We start from the raw sequence: 19220 nt of genomic DNA, 5'->3' as shown, positions 1-19220 counted from the left end.
CACTCACACCTGATTGTCATCCCATTGATTGGAAACACCTGACTCTAATTTCATTTTCAAATGAACTGCTAATCCTAGAGGTTCACATCATTTTCCTCAATAAATAAATGGCCAAGTAAAATATTTTTGTCTCATTTGTTTAACTGGGTTCTCTTTATCTACTTTTAGGACTTGTGTGAAAATCTGATGATGTTTTAGGTCATTTATGCAGAAATATAGAAAATTCTAAAGGGTTCACAAACTTTCATGCACCACTGTATTTCAATTTTGATTCTTGCAACACATTTATATTTAAAAAGTTGGTTAAAAAACTAAAGCATTTACCACTTTATAATGTTGCCGGTCCTTCTCACAACATTTAAAAGATGTTCAGGGACTGAAAACACCAAGTGATGAAGTGTTTCAGGTGTTATCTTGTCCCGTTTTTCCTGCAAACAGGTTTACATTTTTTTTGTTTCAAAATTCACCACATATTCTTGAATGGGGACAGAGGGCTTCTTGCACAGCCATGTCTTTGTAATATGGGCAGAATGTGGTTTTGCATTGTCTTGTCTTGTTGAAATCTCCTTGGAAAAAAAGAGGTCGTCTTGAAGGCAGCATATGTTGCTCCAAAATCTTTATGCACTTTTCTGCATTAATGCTGCCATCACAGAAGTATAAGTTACCTTTGCCAAGGGCACTGACACAACCTCATACCCTGACAGACTATTTTGATTGCTACTTGTTTTGGTTAGTTAAATCCTTGAGATTTATCTTCGCTTGTACATTCTGTTCTCTGCTTACTGAAGGTTATGTTGACCAGTAATGCCTTTCTTCTTTTCATAGGATAATGATCCTGACACATGATGTAATGGTACATAATGTCTCTCTTCTTTCATAAAGTAGTGTAGTTTAAATCAGTAATGTAATGCTTCATCACACATTTACGTTACCCTGTCATACACAGACAACTCAGCTTCTTAAGTCATCATCATCCAATCACATAGCTACAACACACTCTTGAATGTGAATATATACTCATGTTTGTTCTACAATAACCTGAGAAACATCTCTGAACAGCTGTGTCTGTGTCAGTGACTGTTGCTCCCGGATCCGTGAGGCAGAATCTCTTAGGTGGCAGAGGTTTACATTCCTAGATCACACTTAATCAATTCAACCTCCTTCAGTACAGACAGATCAAAACCTAACATTTAATGTCCTTTATTCCTCACCGTTTCACCCACAGAACCAAAACCAGTTATATTGTTTAAAAACATGTATCACAGAAACATCACATTTTTATTTATTTTTTTTAATTGAAAAAAAGCCATCCATGCTAAAATTTGAGGGGTCCAAACACATAAAACTGGAAGGGTCAAGGGCCTAAACTCAGTATGTGTCTATTTGCTTTTCTTTATATAAGTGAATAAATGGAGCATAATTATATGGATTTTAAAATTATCCTTAATTAATGAGTGTGAAAGATGCATGAGTTCAGAAAACTTATACACTACTGTTCAAAAGTTTGGGGTCACTTTGAAATGTCCTTATTTTTGAAAGAAAAGCACTGTTCTTTTCAATGAAGACCACTTCAAACTAATCAGAAACACACTCTATACATTGCTAATGTGGTAAATGACTATTCTAGCTAAATTCTACTAAATGTCTGGTTTTTGGTGCAATATCTCCATAGGTGTATAGAGGCCCATTTCCAGCAACTATCACTCCAGTGTTCTAATGGTACAATGTGTTTGCTCATTGCCTCAGAAGGCTAATGGATGATTAGAAAACCCTTGTACAATCATGTTAGCACAGCTGAAAACAGTTGAGCTCTTTAGAGAAGCTATAAAACTGACCTTCCTTTGAGCAGATTGAGTTTCTGGAGCATCACATTTGTGGGGTCTATTTAAATGCTCAAAATGGCCAGAAAAATGTCTTGACTATATTTTCTATTCATTTTACAACTTATGGTGGTAAATAAAAGTGTGACTTTTCATGGAAAACACAAAATTGTCTGGGTGACCCCAAACTTTTGAATGGTAGTGTATAACACCATCTCGATTTGAAAAGATGACATGTCTCCTGCTAAAACGCTTTCAAAACACTTCAAACCCTAGTGACTATAGAACTGAAGTGAAAAACAAGTTGTTTGTATGAAATGTAGTATCAAATCTACTACAGTTATTTCCAGTATTCTTTACTAGTGTAAACACAGGACAGCTCAGTGACGTTTACAGTAACATTAGTTGTTAGTCCAGTTGTCAGACAACCTGTCCCTGATCACATCACGTTTCCATGGACACAGTGAAAAATATAAGACTGTATGTATATGACAACTGTATATGACAAATTAGAATTAATGCACGAAAACCAGCAAATGCATCCTAACAACATGCCAGTCATGTTTCACATACAGTGCCTTGCAGAATTATTGGCACCCTTCATAAAAATGGTGGTTGAGATTGTGAAGATTGATGGCATCATACTTTTTTATTTTTCAGCCCCAAACCTGGTTGTCTTTGGCAGAAGGTTCAGACTTGGCTACAGATGGAGCTGCACAGGAAATGGTTAATGAAACACACACACAGAAATACAATATTTTGCAATAGCTGTCTTAGTCTTTGGATTTGAACCAAAACCCAGCAGTGGATATCTACAAATGTCTCCAGTGTTGTTAGTCATTATAGGAATAGATTCAGTGCTGCTGTTCTTTAATTTTAAAGAAGTTTATGAACCCCCCCCCCCCCCCCCCACACACACACACACACACACACACACACCCCACACACAATATTAAAGTTGTGTTTGACTAAAACAATACATATGTTCCTGTATGTCTGAGCTCAAAACATCACAAACTGCAGTGTTTTAATCTTTATAAATATGAATTAGCTCATCCTCAATAAGGACACTGATAATTCTGGAAGGCTCTGAATAACTAGACACTCAATATGTTTACAACAGTTAATACTATTCTGCTAGAAAGAGTTTGTATCATGAGACTTCCAAAACACTATTATAGATCAGAATTTATGCATCTTTAATGTCTTATATGAAGATAAATCAGCACTCAGTGTATTATCCTGGATTAACATCAGTAAAAGCTCCCCTAATTATTTTGTGACTGATGATTGTGTGCATTGCATTATTTATTGAGGTCAATGGGTGTGTTTATACGTGGACTGGATACATGAGATCATGATATCAGCTAATATTCAACATTGTAATGGATATGCCTACATTCATTTCATAACTTATTACACAGCTGTCAAGTTTCCTAATCAACCCGGTACAAGCTGTTCCACATATCAAAATAGCTTCGCTTGCATAACACTTGATAAGGCTCACAACTTTGTGATATTGTGTGATACAGTGTGTCCAATACATGTATGTAATGATTACATGTGATATGCTAAATGTGGAATGTGAAGATCAAAGTTCTGAGAATACTAATTCACGTCATTTTTGATATGTTTTATTGTATTTATTGGTCCATGTCTGTCTTTTCATCAGTCTTTTAATCTCAATTTACAATCTGTCCACTGTGTGTGTGTGCGCGCGCGTGTATTAACTATGATAATCCTTACTTACCTCACTCTCAACCACATTAACATGCTTAGACACTTAACCTCAGTGGACCCTGTAACAAGTGATGTAACACTATGTACTATTTATGTAAAGCTGCTTCGTGGCAATATGTATTGTTAAAGGGCTATACAGATAAAACTGAACTGAAAAATTACAAAAAGACTAAAATTTAAAACTGAAGCATGATCACAATTATATGTTAATTATTTACATTAATAACTCATCCATATGTTAAGGAAGAAGGTGGACACTAAGAAGGTATACTTTACTTGCTAAATTAGAGATTTAAAAACTACTGATGCTGTGAATAATTTTTTGAACAACATCTGAACCTCAGCATCTTTACAAAAACTACAAATTTAACCAGCACAACATTAAGAGGTTCCAAAAGAGTTCACCTTTATGACATACTTTTCTAACTCAGTGTCACACATTCTGCTGTGGTTGTGAATGTTTTTTCCAGCTGTCTGCTCTGGTAAAGCATTTGGAAGAGAGTTTGTCCCCATCTGCCCTCTAGCATGGGTTTACCAGTTCATGTGGCAAAACAGATAATCCCTATAAGCCTTCCCACTCTCTTGCACCATCCCTAAGCTTCCACCGCCCCTTTATCCTGCTACTTTATTCATTATGTTTTTCCTTTCCACACACATCAATATATACAGTACATCTGTTTTCAATAAGCTTACAGTATATGCACTCATGCTTACTCACTCAGTTCTCTCTCTCTTCACCTTCTGTGCCTGCAAAATAAGCGTATGACCAGAATTCAAACTATTTTATGCCTAAGAAGAAATAGTATGTCGTACAAAAGGAAATGAATGTGAGATCAGTTAAGGTGGAACAACATCTTGCAAAACTGCAGGCAAAAATTGCCAGCACAGAATGTGATAATGCAAAATCATGGCAACCCTGTACAGTGCCTTTCACAATTATTGGCAACCCCTCGTAAAGGTTAGTAAAAGGGGTTAGAAGTAACTTAATTTCACACTGAAACAATGAGAAAAATCCACCTTTAATTTAAATACATTTATTCAGAGAAAAACAAATCCCTCATCAAGAAATAATTATTTTCAACAAAAACACATGTGCCACTATTACTGGCACCCCTGGAAATTATAGTGAACACAATGTAACTGAAGCATGTTTCCCATTTAAATTGTACATTTTTGAGTTGATTGGGGTGTGTAGGAACTTTCAAGCCGTAATCCATGACTTCCTGATTAACTGGGGTACAAATATGAGGTGACAGAGACCAAATCCATCAACATGGGAAAAATAAGAGAACACATAAACCAAATGAGGGAGAAGTGTGTTGACCTTCATAAGTCAGGGAATGGTTATTTTTTTATTATTATTATTTTTAAATAGCTACTTGCCTGAAAATGAACATTTCTACTACAAGTATTAGGGCAATAATAAAAACATGGAAACCAAATGTAAAATGTTACAAACTTGCTTGGAAGAGGACCCAAATTTATTTTGATTTTTATGGTCTGATGAAAAAAAATGGAGCTTTTAGGCAATAAACACTCAAAGTGGGTTTGGTGTAAAAAGAAGGATGGCTATAAAGAAAAGAACCCGATCTCAACTGTAAAATATCTTGGAAGTTCTGTGATGTTTTGGGGCTGTTTTTCCTCCAAAGGCCATGGAAACCTTGTTAGGGTCCATGGCATCATGAATTCTGTCACGAGTGGCGAGCTGAGGTGAAGTGAGGACCCAAGAGCAGACTCAGAAAACAGGCAGTGTAAAGAGAAAATGTCTTTAATGAAGTAGATGGCAGAAAGGCAAAGGTACAGTAGGGCTCAGGCAAAAATTGGTAGTCAAAAAACAGGCCAGGAGGTCAAAAACACAGAGGAGCAGGTAGACACGTTCAGGGACAAAAAACAGGACAGAAAAATCTTCACAAAACCGATGAGCACAGGGACAAGGGAAATCCAGGCAGAGATAGCAAAAGACAATCTAAAAGAACAGGCAGGCGAAAACAGGGACAAAAAAATGGACAGAAAAACAAGGAAAAATTCAGGCAGGGGGGAATCAAGAAGACACAATACCAATGAGCTGTAGCGAGGTGAGGAAAGTCTACAAGAGACAGTCTGGCAAATGGAGTAGCTCCAAACAGTTCTTAAAAAGCCCTGGCTGATGGGAGAGGAGGGGTAGCAGGTGTGGGAGTGTCGCTTCAGGAAATGGCCTTCAGCAAGGCAGGACTGAATTCCTGTCCTGGAGCCGGCATGGAAGTCTCACAATCTAAGGCATGGATGGACCAGACTGTGACAGTACCCCCCCCCCCCCCCCCCAACGGGCACCTCCAGGTACCTCCAGGCACCTTAGAAAGTGCCTCAGGGTGTTGTTGGTGGAAGTCTGTGATAAGGGTGGGATCCATGATGAACCTGGCAGGAACCCAGCTCCTCTCCTCAGGACCATACCCCTCCCAGTCAACCAGGTACTGGAGTCCTCTGCCTCGGCGTCATACCTTCAGCAACCTCCTGACAGTGAAGACCTCACCACCATCTATGAACCTGGGAAGAGGAGGGGGTTTGGAGGGTGGGGACAGGGAACTGAAGACAAGGGATTTGACTTGGGAGACATGGAAAGTTGGGTGAATATGGCACATGGTTACAGGCAGAGACAGTCTTACAGAGCAGGGATTAATTACTTTGGAGACAGACAAACATCCTATGAACCTGGGAGCCAATTTGCAAGAGACTGTCTTGAGGGGCAAGTGGTGAGTGGAGAGCATTACCCACTGCCCCACCCGATAAATAGGAGCTGCCGAGCGGTGTTTGTTGGCTTGTTCTTTAAACAGCTTTACAGAACGCAGGAGCTTTTTCCTGGTCAATGCCCAGGTTCTCCTGCAGCGGCACACAAACATCTGGGCAGAGGGCATGGCAACTTCTTCTTGGATGGGGAAGAGTGGTGGCTGGTAACCCAGAGAGCACTGGAAGGGGGAAAGACCTGTAGCAGAGGTGGGTAAGGAGTTGTGAGCATACTCTATCCAAGGAAGGGTCTTGCTCCAGGAGGCAGCATCCTTGGATACCATGCACCTGAGAGCCACTTCCAGCTCCTGGTTGGCCCGTTCTGTCTGTCCATTGGTCTGAGGGTGAAAATCTGAAGACAGGCTGAGAGAAGCACCAATGAGTTTACAGAAAGCCTTCCAGAATTGGGCAGAGAACTGGGGTCCACAGTCTGATACGATGTCTGAGGGGAGTCCGTGTAGACAGAAAACATGGAGTATCAGCAATTCGGCAGTCTCCTTGGCAGTGGGAAGCTTGGGCAGAGGGATAAAATGAACAGCTTTAGAAAAACAGTCAACAACAGTGAGGATACAAGTATTGCCACCTGAATTAGGGAGTCCTGTGATGAAATCCAGGGCTATGTGTGACTAGTGCCGGTGGGGAACAGGGAGGGATCTCAGCAGGCCGGCAGGGGGTCTGTTACCAATCTTGTTCCTGGTGCAGATGTTGCAAGCTGCCACAAACCTCTGGATGCCCTCCTTGATGGATGGCCACCAAAAATGTTGTCAGATGAGTGCCAGAGTCCGGGCTGCTCCTGGGTGGCATGCCATTCTGGAACCATGACCCCACTGCAACACCTGTGCCCACACAGAAACAGGAACAAAAAGATGGTTTGGAGGTGCATTACTGGGCCCTGGGTCCTGCTCATGGGCCTTCTGGACCAGGGTTTCCACCTCTAACAGAGTGGCCCCCACCAGGCACTGTGGAGGAAGGATGGTCTCAGGGGAGGTCAATTCCTCCTGGAGGGGAGAAAACATTCTGGACAAGGCATCGGGCTTACCAGTCTTAGAGCCTGGGTGGAAGGAAAGTGTGAACTTGAAGTGGGAAAAGAGGAGACTATTGGGCCTGATGAGAATTGAGGCGCTTGGCAGTCCTGAGGTATTCGAGGTTCTTGTGATCTGTCTATATGATGAAGGGAAGGTCTGACCCCTCCAATGTCTCCATTCTTCCAAGGCCAGTTTAACGGCCAACAGTTCCCTATTGCCAACGTCATAGTTTCTCTCAGAGGGGGAAAGCTGACAAGAGAAGAAGGAGCAAGGATGAAGCTGCTTGTCACTAGCCAATCTTTGGGACAATATGGCCCCCACCCCTGACTCCGAAGCATTGACCTCAACCACAGACTGCCGGGACAGATCTGGAATGGTGAGTATAGGTGCTGATGTGAACCTTCATTTGAGCTTGGAGAACGCCTTCTCGGCCCCTTCCTTCCAGCTGAAAGGGACCTTGGTGGAAGTTAGAGCCATGAGGGGCCCAGCCACTGTACTAAAGTTCCTGATGAATTGCCTGTAGAAATTTGCAAACCCAAGAAACCACTGGAGTTCTCACCGAGAGGATGGGGTGGGCCAGTCAGCAACTGCCTTGAGTTTCAGGGGGTCCATCTGAATCTGTGCAGGGAAAATAATGAAACCCAGAAAGGAGACAGAACTTCTGTGGAACTCACATTTCTCAGCCTTAACAAAGAGTTTATTTTCTAGGAGTCACTGAAGGACCTTCCTGACATGGATGCGGTGTTAATCAAGGGAGCGGGGAGAAAAAAAAATATTGTCCAGATAAACAAAAATGTTAATGTAATCCCTCAGGACATCATTAACGAGGGCCTGGAAAACCGCGGGAGCGTTAGTCAGGCCGAACGGGATCACAAGATATTCGTAGTGGCCCGTGGGGGTGTTAAACACCATCTTCCATTTGTCCCCTTCCCTGACCCTCATGAGGTGGTAAGCATTACGCAGGTCTAGCTTGGTGAAAATCTGGGCTCCCTGGAGTAACTCAAATGCCGTAGACATGAGAGGTAGGGGGTAACGGTTCTTGATGGTGATGTCATTTAGCCCACGGTAATCAATGCAAGGGCGCAAGGATTTGTCCTTCTCCACAAAAAAGAATCCTGCCCCTGCAGGAGAAAAGGAGGGATGAATAATTCCAGCTGCTAAGGACTTGGTGATGTATTTATCCATGACTTGCCTTTCAGAAGGAGAGAGAGAGAGTAAAGTCACCCCTTAGGTGGTGCAGTCCCAGGGAGAAAGTCAATTCCACAGTCATACGGCCTATGGGGAGGAAGGGAAACAGCTTGAGACTTGCTGAACACAGGTTTTAAGTCATTATACTCGGGAGGCATGTTAGAGAGGTCAGGATATTCACCACTGGTGGGCTAGAGCAGCTCAGCATGAAGGAGGGCAGATCTCAGGCATGACAATAAACAGAATTGACTCCATCCTAAAATGGTGTTAGTCCAATTGACATGGGAGTTATGTAGAGTTAGCCAGGGCAGACCAAGAACTATGGACACATGGGGATTACTCATGACAAAAAACTGGATGGATTCAGAGTGGTTGCCAGAAATTCTTAAGGTGACCAGGGCTGTTCTATGGGTGATGGTGATCAGACCAGTACCATTAAGGGTCAGGACAGTGAGGGATGGGTTCAGAGCCAGTAGTGGAATCCCCAGGTGCTTGGCGATGGTCAAGCAGATCAGGTTTCTGTCAGCCCCTGAATCAATGAGTGCCTGGAGGTTGTGGGGTTGATTGCCATGGATAATGACCACTGGGAGTAGCGGTCGATCAGTAGGGGGCTGATTCTGGACATTGCCCACCAGGGCCCCTAAACTCACTGGTGGGCTCTTCCTTTTAAAAGGGCAAAATTGTCAGAAATGCCCCAGCTGTCCGCAATAAAAACATGCCCTCATATCCCAACGGCGCTGTCGTTGAAATGCGGACTTGGTCTACCTGCATTGGGTCAGTGGAAGGAATGGGAAGCTGAGGGGGAGCAAGACTAGTCCGAGTTCTCTCCTTCACCCACTGGCTGATCCAGGAGTCAATATGACTGGTGAGGTCCATGAGACCAGGGAGATCAGGTGGCAGTTTTGTGAGATCAGCTCATCCTTGATGGAGTCTGACAGCCCGTTCAAAAATGCGTCAAACAAGGCACTTTCATTCCAGCCACAAGATGCCGCCAAAGTGCGAAACTCAATCGCATAGTCAAAAGCGGACCGGGCACCCTGCCGCAGCCCCATGATTTCTCTTTTTGCCTCTCTGCCAGACAGAGAGCGATCAAAGGTTCACCTCATCTCCTCTGTGAAATCCTTGAAGCTGTTACAGCATGGTGCATTGGCATCCCACATAGCTGTTCCCCACTCCCTAGCTTTGCCAGTGAGGAGAGTGATGGTGTAGGACACTCGGGAATGCTTTGTAGGGAAGGCCAGTGGTTGAAGCTCAAGGGTTAGTGAGCATTGAGATAAAAATGATCTGCAGGTACCTGGTTCTCTGTCGTATGGCTGTGGGGCAGGAAGTCTCGGCTCTCTGAAGAGGGCTGGAGCAGGAGCTGGAGGAGCGGTAGGTGAAGGGGGTTGTGTAGGAGCAGACGTTACTTGAAGCTGTTGTAGCTGAGTGGCAAGAAGATTGAGAGTGTCAGAGATAGCGACAAGGTTTTGATTCACCTGTTGGATTTCCTGTTGGTGAGTCCCAAGGAGAGCTCCCAGTTTCTGCACCACTGCTCTTAGCTGGGTGAAATCTGCTGGGTCCATGTTGGCCAGACTGTGCGGTCACGAGTGGCAAGCTGAGGTGAAGTGAGGACCCAAGAGCAGACTCAAAACAGGAAGTGTAAAGAGAAAACTTCTTTAATGATGTAGATGGCAGAAAGGCAAAGGTACAGTAGGGCTCAGGCAAAAATTGGTAGTCAAAAAACAGGCCAGGAGGTCAAAAACACAGAGGAGCCGGTAGACATGATCAGGGACAAAAAACAGGGCAAAAAAATCTTCACAAAACCAATGAGCACAGGGACAAGGGAAATCCAGGCAGAGGTAGCAAAAGACACAATCCAAAAGAACAGGCAGGCGAAAACAGGGATGAAAAACATGACAAAAAATCCCAAGGAAAAATTCAGGCAGGGGGGAATCAAGAAGACACAATACCAATGAGCTGTAGCAAGGCGAGGAAAGTCTACAAGAGACAGTCTGGCAAATGGAGTGGCTCCAAACAGTTCTTAAAAAGCCCTGGCTGATGGGAGAGGAGTGGTAGCAGGTGTGGGAGTGCTGCTTCAGGAAATGGCCTTCAGCAAGGCAGGACTGAATTCCTGTCCTGGATCCAGCCTGGAAGTCCCACTATCTAAGGCATGGATGGACTGGACCGGACTGTGATAGAATTCCATGAAATACCAGGACATTTTAAATCAAAATCTGTCTGCTTCTGCCAGGAAACTAAAACTGGGTTGTCAATGGATCTTCCAGTAGGACAATGATCTGAAGCATATGTCCAAATCAACACAAAAATGGTTAGCTGACCACAGAATCAAGCTTATGTTGTGGACATCTCAGTCCCCTGACCTGAACCCCATTGAAAACCTGTGGGGAAAGCTGAAGAGGAGAGAGTACAAGATAGGGCCTGGGACCGTGGATGATCTGGAGAGATTCTGCATTAAAAACAGATATGATTCTATTGTGGAAATTGCTGCATGGCTCAGGAACACTTCTGAAAACCATTGTCTGGAAGTACAGTTCATCACTGCATCCAGAACCCCAGCAAGACTAAAAACATGGTAGTGACGTTTAATAACAAGCAGAGCACTGCTGCAGTCATCACCACCATTCATGGGAAGCCGGTGGAGATCGTTGAGGAGGACAAGTACTTGGGCACAGTCTTTGATAATAAACTCAGATTTGCCACCAACACAGAGGAGATCCTCAGAAAGTGCCAGCAGCGACAGTACTTCCTGAGGAAGCTTAAGTCCTTTGGGGTCAGCAAGGACATTCTGACTATTTCCTACTACTCCTTCATTGAGAATATAATGATGTTTTCCATAACCTGCTTGGTTCCACTCCCTTAGCCTTCAGAACAAAAACTGCCTGCAGAGCACAGTCAAGATGTGCTCTAAAATTACTAGCCTCCCCCTCAGGTCACTCTCAACTCTCTGTGAGCGACAGACAGTAAACTCAACTAACAGTATTCTTCAGGACCCTTCACATGTCCTTTTCCCTGCATTTGAGTGGCTCCCCTCAGGACGCCGGCTCCGTTGTCTGAGCTGCCGAACACAGAGGAGAAGAGCGACCTTTCAGCTCCTCAACTCTCTGCCATCCTTGTCCCTCTACTCAACCCTCCAGCCCCTTCCCCCTTCTTCACATGCACTCTAATCTGTCTGGTGCACTAACCACCCCCTCTGCACACATACCACTTTAAAGATAGACTCTGCTGCTATTGATCCTTCTACCTCATAAGCAAATTGCACCACACGATATTTTTGTATGTACTGTTTTTTTAATCATCATATTTATACATATTATACCACTGTACAGTTATTTATCCACATACTGCCACCTTGCACACTGTCATAATTTTTTTTTATGTTTAAGAGTTTTTTTTTAAATATGTATTATGTGCTTAACTGTATTTCTCTGTGTGTCTTTAAATTGCCCCTAGAGGACAAATAAAGTGTTTTGAATTTGAATATATAAACAATACCCAGAAGCACCGCTGCCTTCTCTGTGTCTGAGGTCATTTATGATGGACTGAGGTAAAGTGAAAAACTGTCCTGTGGTCTGACGTTTCTAAATTTGAAATTCTTTTGGGAAATCCTGGACACTGTGTCCTCCATGCTAAAGAGGAAGAAGGACCATCTGTTTTATTTATTTATTTTTATCAGCACACAGCTCAAAAGCCAACATCTGTGATGGCATGAAGGTGCATTCGTACACATGGCATGGGTAGTTTGCACATCTTGGAAGGCATCATTAATGCTGAATGATATATACTGGTTTAAGATAATAAGATAATGCCAATAGTGTACAAAGCGCCATCAAGGAACAGTGGTGCTTGAAAGTTTATGAACCCTTTAGAATTTTCTATATAAATTTAATACATTTATATAGAAATTTAATACATTTGAAGTTCTTCATACTCATATAATGTATGTAGCCTCGAAAAATAAGTCTACCCAGTTAATTCCATTGCTTATTATTTACAGGCCCCCGGGGCCATATTCTGAGTTTCTTTCTGAATTTGCAGATTTTATCTCAGATTTGGTTATTTCCTTAGACAAAGCTTTAGTTGTCGGAGATTTTAATATTCACTTCGATAACCCAGAAGACCCTTTAAAAACAGCGTTTGTGTCCATCTTAGATTCAGTCGGGATTAAGCAGAATGTCATAGGGCCGACCCATAATGGTGGTCACACCCTTGATCTAATACTAACATTCAGATTAAACGTAGACGATATAGTCATACTTCCACAGTCTGAAGTTATCTCAGATCATTGTCTCATCTCATTCAAAATATGTCTGAGTAATAATATATGCACCTCACCACGCTACTGTATTAAACGTACTTTCACGTCAACTACTGCACAGAGCTTTATAAATGATCTCCCAGAGCTGTCAACTTTGATTGGGTCACTGTCAGCCCCTGCAGAACTTGATCAGGCAACTGAATGCTTAGAGTCAACATTCCGCCATACTTTAGATAATGTAGCTCCTCTTAAAAGGAAAATGGTCAGAGACAAAAAATTAGCACCCTGGTATAATGATGACACTCGCACATTAAAACAGACCACTCGAAAATTGGAACGTAAATGGCGTCAAACAAAATTGGTAGTGTTCAAATTAGCTTGGAAGGAGAGCTTCCTGAAGTATAGAAAAGCTCTTAGTGCTGCGAGATCAACATATTTCTCCTCCCTAATAGAAGATAACAAAAATAATCCTAGATTCCTATTTAATACTGTAGCAAAATTAACCAGGAATAAGTCCACTATCAACACATGCACACCTGCAGTATGTAGTAGCAACGACTTCATTAATTTTTTTAATGACAAAATTGAGAATATCCGACAAAAAATTCAAACTACTAATTTAAGGTTAGACAATGAAAGTGACCTTGTAGTTAACAATATAACTGTATCAGATCATCAGTTAGAATGTTTTACTCCCCTAAAAGAAACTGAATTACTTTCATTAATCTCTACATCAAAAGCCTCAACTTGCGTACTAGATCCCTTACCGACACATCTATTCAAACAGATAATGCCTGGAGTAATTGAACCGCTTCTAAAAATAATAAATTCTTCTCTTATGATTGGCTATGTACCCAAATCCTTTAAACTAGCAGTTATCAAACCCCTGATTAAAAAACCTGACCTTGATCCCTGTCAGCTGTCCAATTATCGGCCAATATCAAACCTCCCCTTTATCTCCAAGATCCTTGAAAAAGCTGTGGCACAGCAGTTATGCTCATATTTACATAGGAATAACATCCATGAAATGTATCAGTCAGGATTTAGACCTCATAGCACAGAGACAGCACTGGTTAAAGTAGTAAACGACCTACTGTTGGCGTCTGATCAGGGCTGTGTCTCGCTACTTGTGTTGCTTGACCTTAGTGCAGCATTTGATACCATTGATCATTCCATTCTTCTGGATAGACTAGAAAATGTTGTGGGAGTTAAGGGAATGGCCCTCTCCTGGCTCAGGTCTTATCTAACTGATCGTTATCAGTATGTTGATATAAATGGTGATATTTCTAGACGTACCGAGGTAAAGTTTGGTGTTCCACAAGGTTCTGTCTTGGGTCCACTGCTTTTTTCTCTATATATGTTACCTCTGGGCGATATTATTCGTAAACATTGTATTAGTTTCCACTGTTATGCTGATGACACACAGTTGTATGTCTCTGCAAAACCTGATGAGAGACACCAGCTTAATAAAATTGAGGAATGTGTTAAGGACATTAGACACTGGATGCTTATAAATTTCCTTCTGCTTAACTCTGACAAGACTGAAGTACTTGTGCGAGGACCACATACAGCTAGAAGTAAGTTTTCTGATTACACAGTAACTCTGGATGGCCTTTCTGTTTCTTCACGTGCAGCAGTAAAAGACCTCGGAGTGATTATTGACCCCAGTCTTTCATTCGAAACTCACATTGATAACATCACCCGGATAGCTTTCTTTCATCTCAGAAATATTGCAAAGATAAGAAATTTAATGTCATTGCATGATGCAGAAAAACTAGTCCATGCTTTCGTTACCTCCAGGTTGGATTATTGTAATGCCTTACTGTCTGGATGTTCCAATAAGTGCATAAACAAGCTCCAGTTAGTTCAAAATGCCGCAGCAAGAGTCCTTACTAGAACTAGAAAATATGACCACATCACGCCTGTCTTATCCACACTGCATTGGCTCCCAATCAAATTTCGTATTGATTATAAAATACTACTATTGACCTTTAAAGCACTAAATGGTCTCGCACCACAGTACCTGAGTGAACTTCTGCTCCTCTATGACCCGCCATGCCTACTTAGATCAAAAGGTGCAGGCTATCTGCTGGTACCTCGTATAGTGAAGGCTACATCAGGGGGCGGAGCCTTTTCTTACAAAGCCCCACTGTTATGGAACAGCCTTCCAAGTAATGTTCGGGAATCAGACACAGTCTCAGCATTTAAGTCTAGGCTGAAAACATATCTGTTTAGTCAAGCCTTTTGTTAATGGTGTTTATGAGGTAAAGGAGTAGATCTGGAGGGTCCTCAGACATAGAGTGTTTTGGTAAACTGGGATGTATGGATGCTGTCAGTCCCCACTCGCTTGCTCACTCGAGTTTGTTGACGGTGTAGTGGCTGGCTGCTTTATGTCCCGGGGCTCCCTCATGCCTGTGTTACCTTCTGGCTCTCTCCTTTTAGTTATGCTGTCATAGTTAGTTGCCGGAGTCCCTGCTTGTACTCGGTGCAATATGTATACTGTTCCTACTTATTCAGGTGACATTGGGCATACCTAACCACCTGTGTTTTCTTTTTCTCCCCCCCCACCCCAAATCTGTCCTTCTGAGTTACATGGAGTCAACAGGAAATCTTTTGGTGGAGACGGTGGGGACCTCGACTGGCTATCGTAGCCTGCAGGGAATCGGCCGTCAGACATTCTGTCGCATGTCCCAGACCCGGTGAAATGTAACTGAATTGTCTTGGCCAGGCCTAAGGGTCCCATCTGCATCTCATCATTGCTGAGGAGTGTGCTCCCATCACCCAATCAAGCATCCAGCCAGAGCAGGTCATGATATATTTTTTACCATATTAACATGCCATTGTGTGTTATGCCTGATGTAAAGACTCTCGTCTCTGCGAGCCTACCACACAGATTTAATACTTGTCATTTTTAGGGCATACCTAACAACGTGTTTTCTTTCTCTCTCTCTCTCTTCCCCCCCCCCATCTGTCCCTCTGAGTTACATGTTGATCCTGGGATTGAGATGCTGGCCTCTTCTGCCCCTCGGACCTGCTTGATCCATCCTGGTGCCCTGTGTCTGGTCGGAGTTTTATCGCCCCACTCCTGTGAAGGACGGCCCCATGAGGACAGTTGAGGGTTATACCTGTTAAAACTGTTAATATTATAGTCAGGCTGTCTGTTGTTGCCCAAATGAGGATGGGTTCCCTTTTGAGTCTGGTTCCTCTCGAGGTTTCTTCCTCATGTCGTCTGAGGGAGTTTTTCCTTGCCACCGTCGCCACAGGCTTGCTCATTGGGGATAGATTAGGGATAAAATTAGCTCATGTTTTAAGTCGTTCAAATTCTGTAAAGCTGCTTTGCGACAATGTTTATTGTTAAAAGCGCTGTACAAATAAACTTGATTTGATTTGATTTGATTATATTTCTGCATAAATATGACCTAAAACATCATCAGATTTTCACACAAGTCCAAAAAGTAGATAAAGAGAACCCAGTTAAACAAATGAGACAAAAATATTATATTTGGTCAATATTATATTTGGTCATATTATATTTGGTTATTGAGGAAAATTATCCAGTATTACATATATGTGAGTGGCAAAAGTATGTGAACCTTTGCTTTCAGTATCTGGTGTGACCCCCTTGTGCAGCAATAACTGCAACTAAACATTTCCGGTAACGGTTGATCAGTCCTGCACACCAGCTTGGAGGAATTTTAACCTGTTCCTCCATACGGAACAGCTTCAACTCTGGGATGTTGGTGGGTTTCCTCACATGAACTGCTCACTTCAGGTCCTTCTACAGCATTTCGATTGGATTAAGATCAGGACTTTGACTTGGCCATTTCAAAACATTAACTTTATTCTTCTTTAACCATTCTTTGGTAGAATGACTTGTGTGCTTAGGGTCGTTGTCTTGCTGCATGACCCAACTTCTCTTGAGATTCAGTTCATGGACAGATGTCCTGACATTTTCCTTTAGAATTCGCTGGTATAATTCAGAATTCATTGTTCCACCAATGATGGCAAGCCGTCCTGGCCCAGATGCAGCAAAACAGGCCCAAACCATGATACTACCACCACCATGTTTTGCAGATGGGATAAGGTTCTTATGCTGGAATGCAGTGTTTTCCTTTCTCCAAACATAACGCTTCTCATTTAAACCAAAAAGTGCTATTTTAACTTCAACTTTTTTACAGACGGTGTGATGTTTGCTTCCAGAGATTGCTGGTATTTATTCGAATCCATGCTTCCCTCGACCAATGAAATGTGCCCTGTGCCACTGGCTGCAACACAACCCCAAAGCATGATTGATCCACACCCATGCTTAAGAGTTGGAGAGGTGTTCTTTTCCTGGAATTTGGCACCCTTTTTTCTTTTTTCTCCAAACATACCTTTGCACATTGTGGCCAAAAAGTTCTATTTTGATTTCATCAGTCCACAGGACTTGTTTCCAAAATGCATCAGCCTTGCTTAGATGTTCATTTGCAAACTTCAGACACTGAATTTTGTGGCTAGGACACAGGAAAGTTTTTCTTCTGATGACTCTTTCATGAAGGTCATATTTGTTCAGGTGTCACTGCATAGTAGAACAGTGCACCACCACTCCAGGGTCTGCTAAATCTTTCTGAAGGTATTTTGCAGTCAAACAGGGGTTTTTATTTGCCTTTCTAGCAATCCAATGAGCAGTTCTTTCAGAAAGTTTTCTTCATCTTCCAGACCTCACCTTGAGCTTCACTGTTTCTGTTAACTGCCATTTCTTAATAACATTACGATCTGAGGAAACAGCTACCTGAAAACACTTTGCTATGTTCTTGTAGCCTTCTCCTGCTTTGTGAGCATCAATTATTTTATTATTCAGAATGCAAGGGAGTTGCTTAGAGGAGCCCATGGCTGTTGATTTTAGGGACAAGTTTGAGGAGTCAGAGAATTTATACAGCTTTGAAATCTGTATCATCTGACCTTTCCTAATGAAGAATTTGAACAAGCCACAGCTCAATAAGCTAAGGTCTGGAACCTTGGTAAAAGTTACCTGAGAACTCAAATGTATTGGGGTGCCCAAACTTTTGCATGGTGTTCCTTTTCTATTTTCACTCTCCAATTGTATGAAACAAAAATAATACACAAATCCTGCATAAAACGCTGAAAAGAAATGTCTCGTCTTTACCTTTACGCCTTTTCGTGATCAGTTCATCTTCTGCTCACTTAACTATTCACAGTAACAGACATTTTCAGCAAGGGTGCCCAAACTTTTGCATGCCACTGTATGTGTCTTTAGAGGGACCTGTCATTTTATGTTTATATTTGTGAACTTTCTCGACAGGGTTTGAAGAGCTATTATATCTGGATATAAATAGTGTATGACTCACTTAAAGAGAAAACTAGTGTCCAGCCTGCATAACAGGACCCTCAGATCTCTCTCTCTCTCTCTCTCTCTCTCTCTCTCTCTCTCTCACACACACACACACACACACACACACACACACACACACACACACACACACACCTCTGTAAAGCATGCTTCTGTAAAAAATCATTTCTTTAAGTGCTACAGCAATCATATCGATTAATATGGACTCGCACAGGCAATTAAGAAAGAAAAAAGTGTTTGCAGCTGTTAGGAACATAAGACCTAGGACACCTCTTCCTTCCTCATCTTTCTATTCCTGGATCTGAAAGTACGTCAACATGTTGCTATGGCAACCACTGCCAGTTGCTAGGAACTGGTTGCGTGGAGCATTATGAAATAATCATAAAGCACTCAAGAGGGACATCAACAATAATCATTTCTGATTTTTAGTATAGAAGATCTAAAAAAAATAGATTAGAACTACTCTGCATCCTTTACAAAAAAAAGAAAGAAAGAAACCCAAGCAAGTAAAGGTTAAGGATCTTATTTGATGTTTTCATATAACAAAGTTTTTGTTCAGCCTTTGACTCATGGCTACCCGAGAGTTTTCTTTAGTTCAGCATGGGTAAAAGATATTGTGTGAGCTGGAGCTGATGTGGAGCAGCCTGTTCAGTCATGAACACTTAAGCATGTCAAGGCTTTGCTGTTGAATGTAATAAACACCTCACACTTAATCACACTCAATACACTTGTACTGTAATGTTGATCATTGTTTTGCTCATGGAATGAAATTTTTGATTTTTAATTGGCTTAAATGCTATCTGTATAGTTTATGAGTTTTAATAACCAAGTGCAGCAAGTAAGGTCCAGTTAAACTTTGCATTACACAAAATAGATCTGAAATTACCTCCGATCTGACTACTGTTTGTCAGTGTTAATCAGTGGCTTTTGGCAGGAGAAGGTATTATTTGTGTTGTTCATGCATGAGGAGAACACTCATTCTTCAGCTATGTGTTTTGTGTGGACGTTTTTATATCATGGTGGAGACTAAATGTACCCATAAGGATAGGAATATCTGACAATTTTGACCTTGTGGGGACATT

The sequence above is a fragment of the Neoarius graeffei genome, chromosome 20 (assembly GCF_027579695.1).
Source record: "Neoarius graeffei isolate fNeoGra1 chromosome 20, fNeoGra1.pri, whole genome shotgun sequence".
Lineage (NCBI taxonomy): Eukaryota > Metazoa > Chordata > Actinopteri > Siluriformes > Ariidae > Neoarius > Neoarius graeffei.
This window is presented reverse-complemented; position numbering follows the sequence as displayed.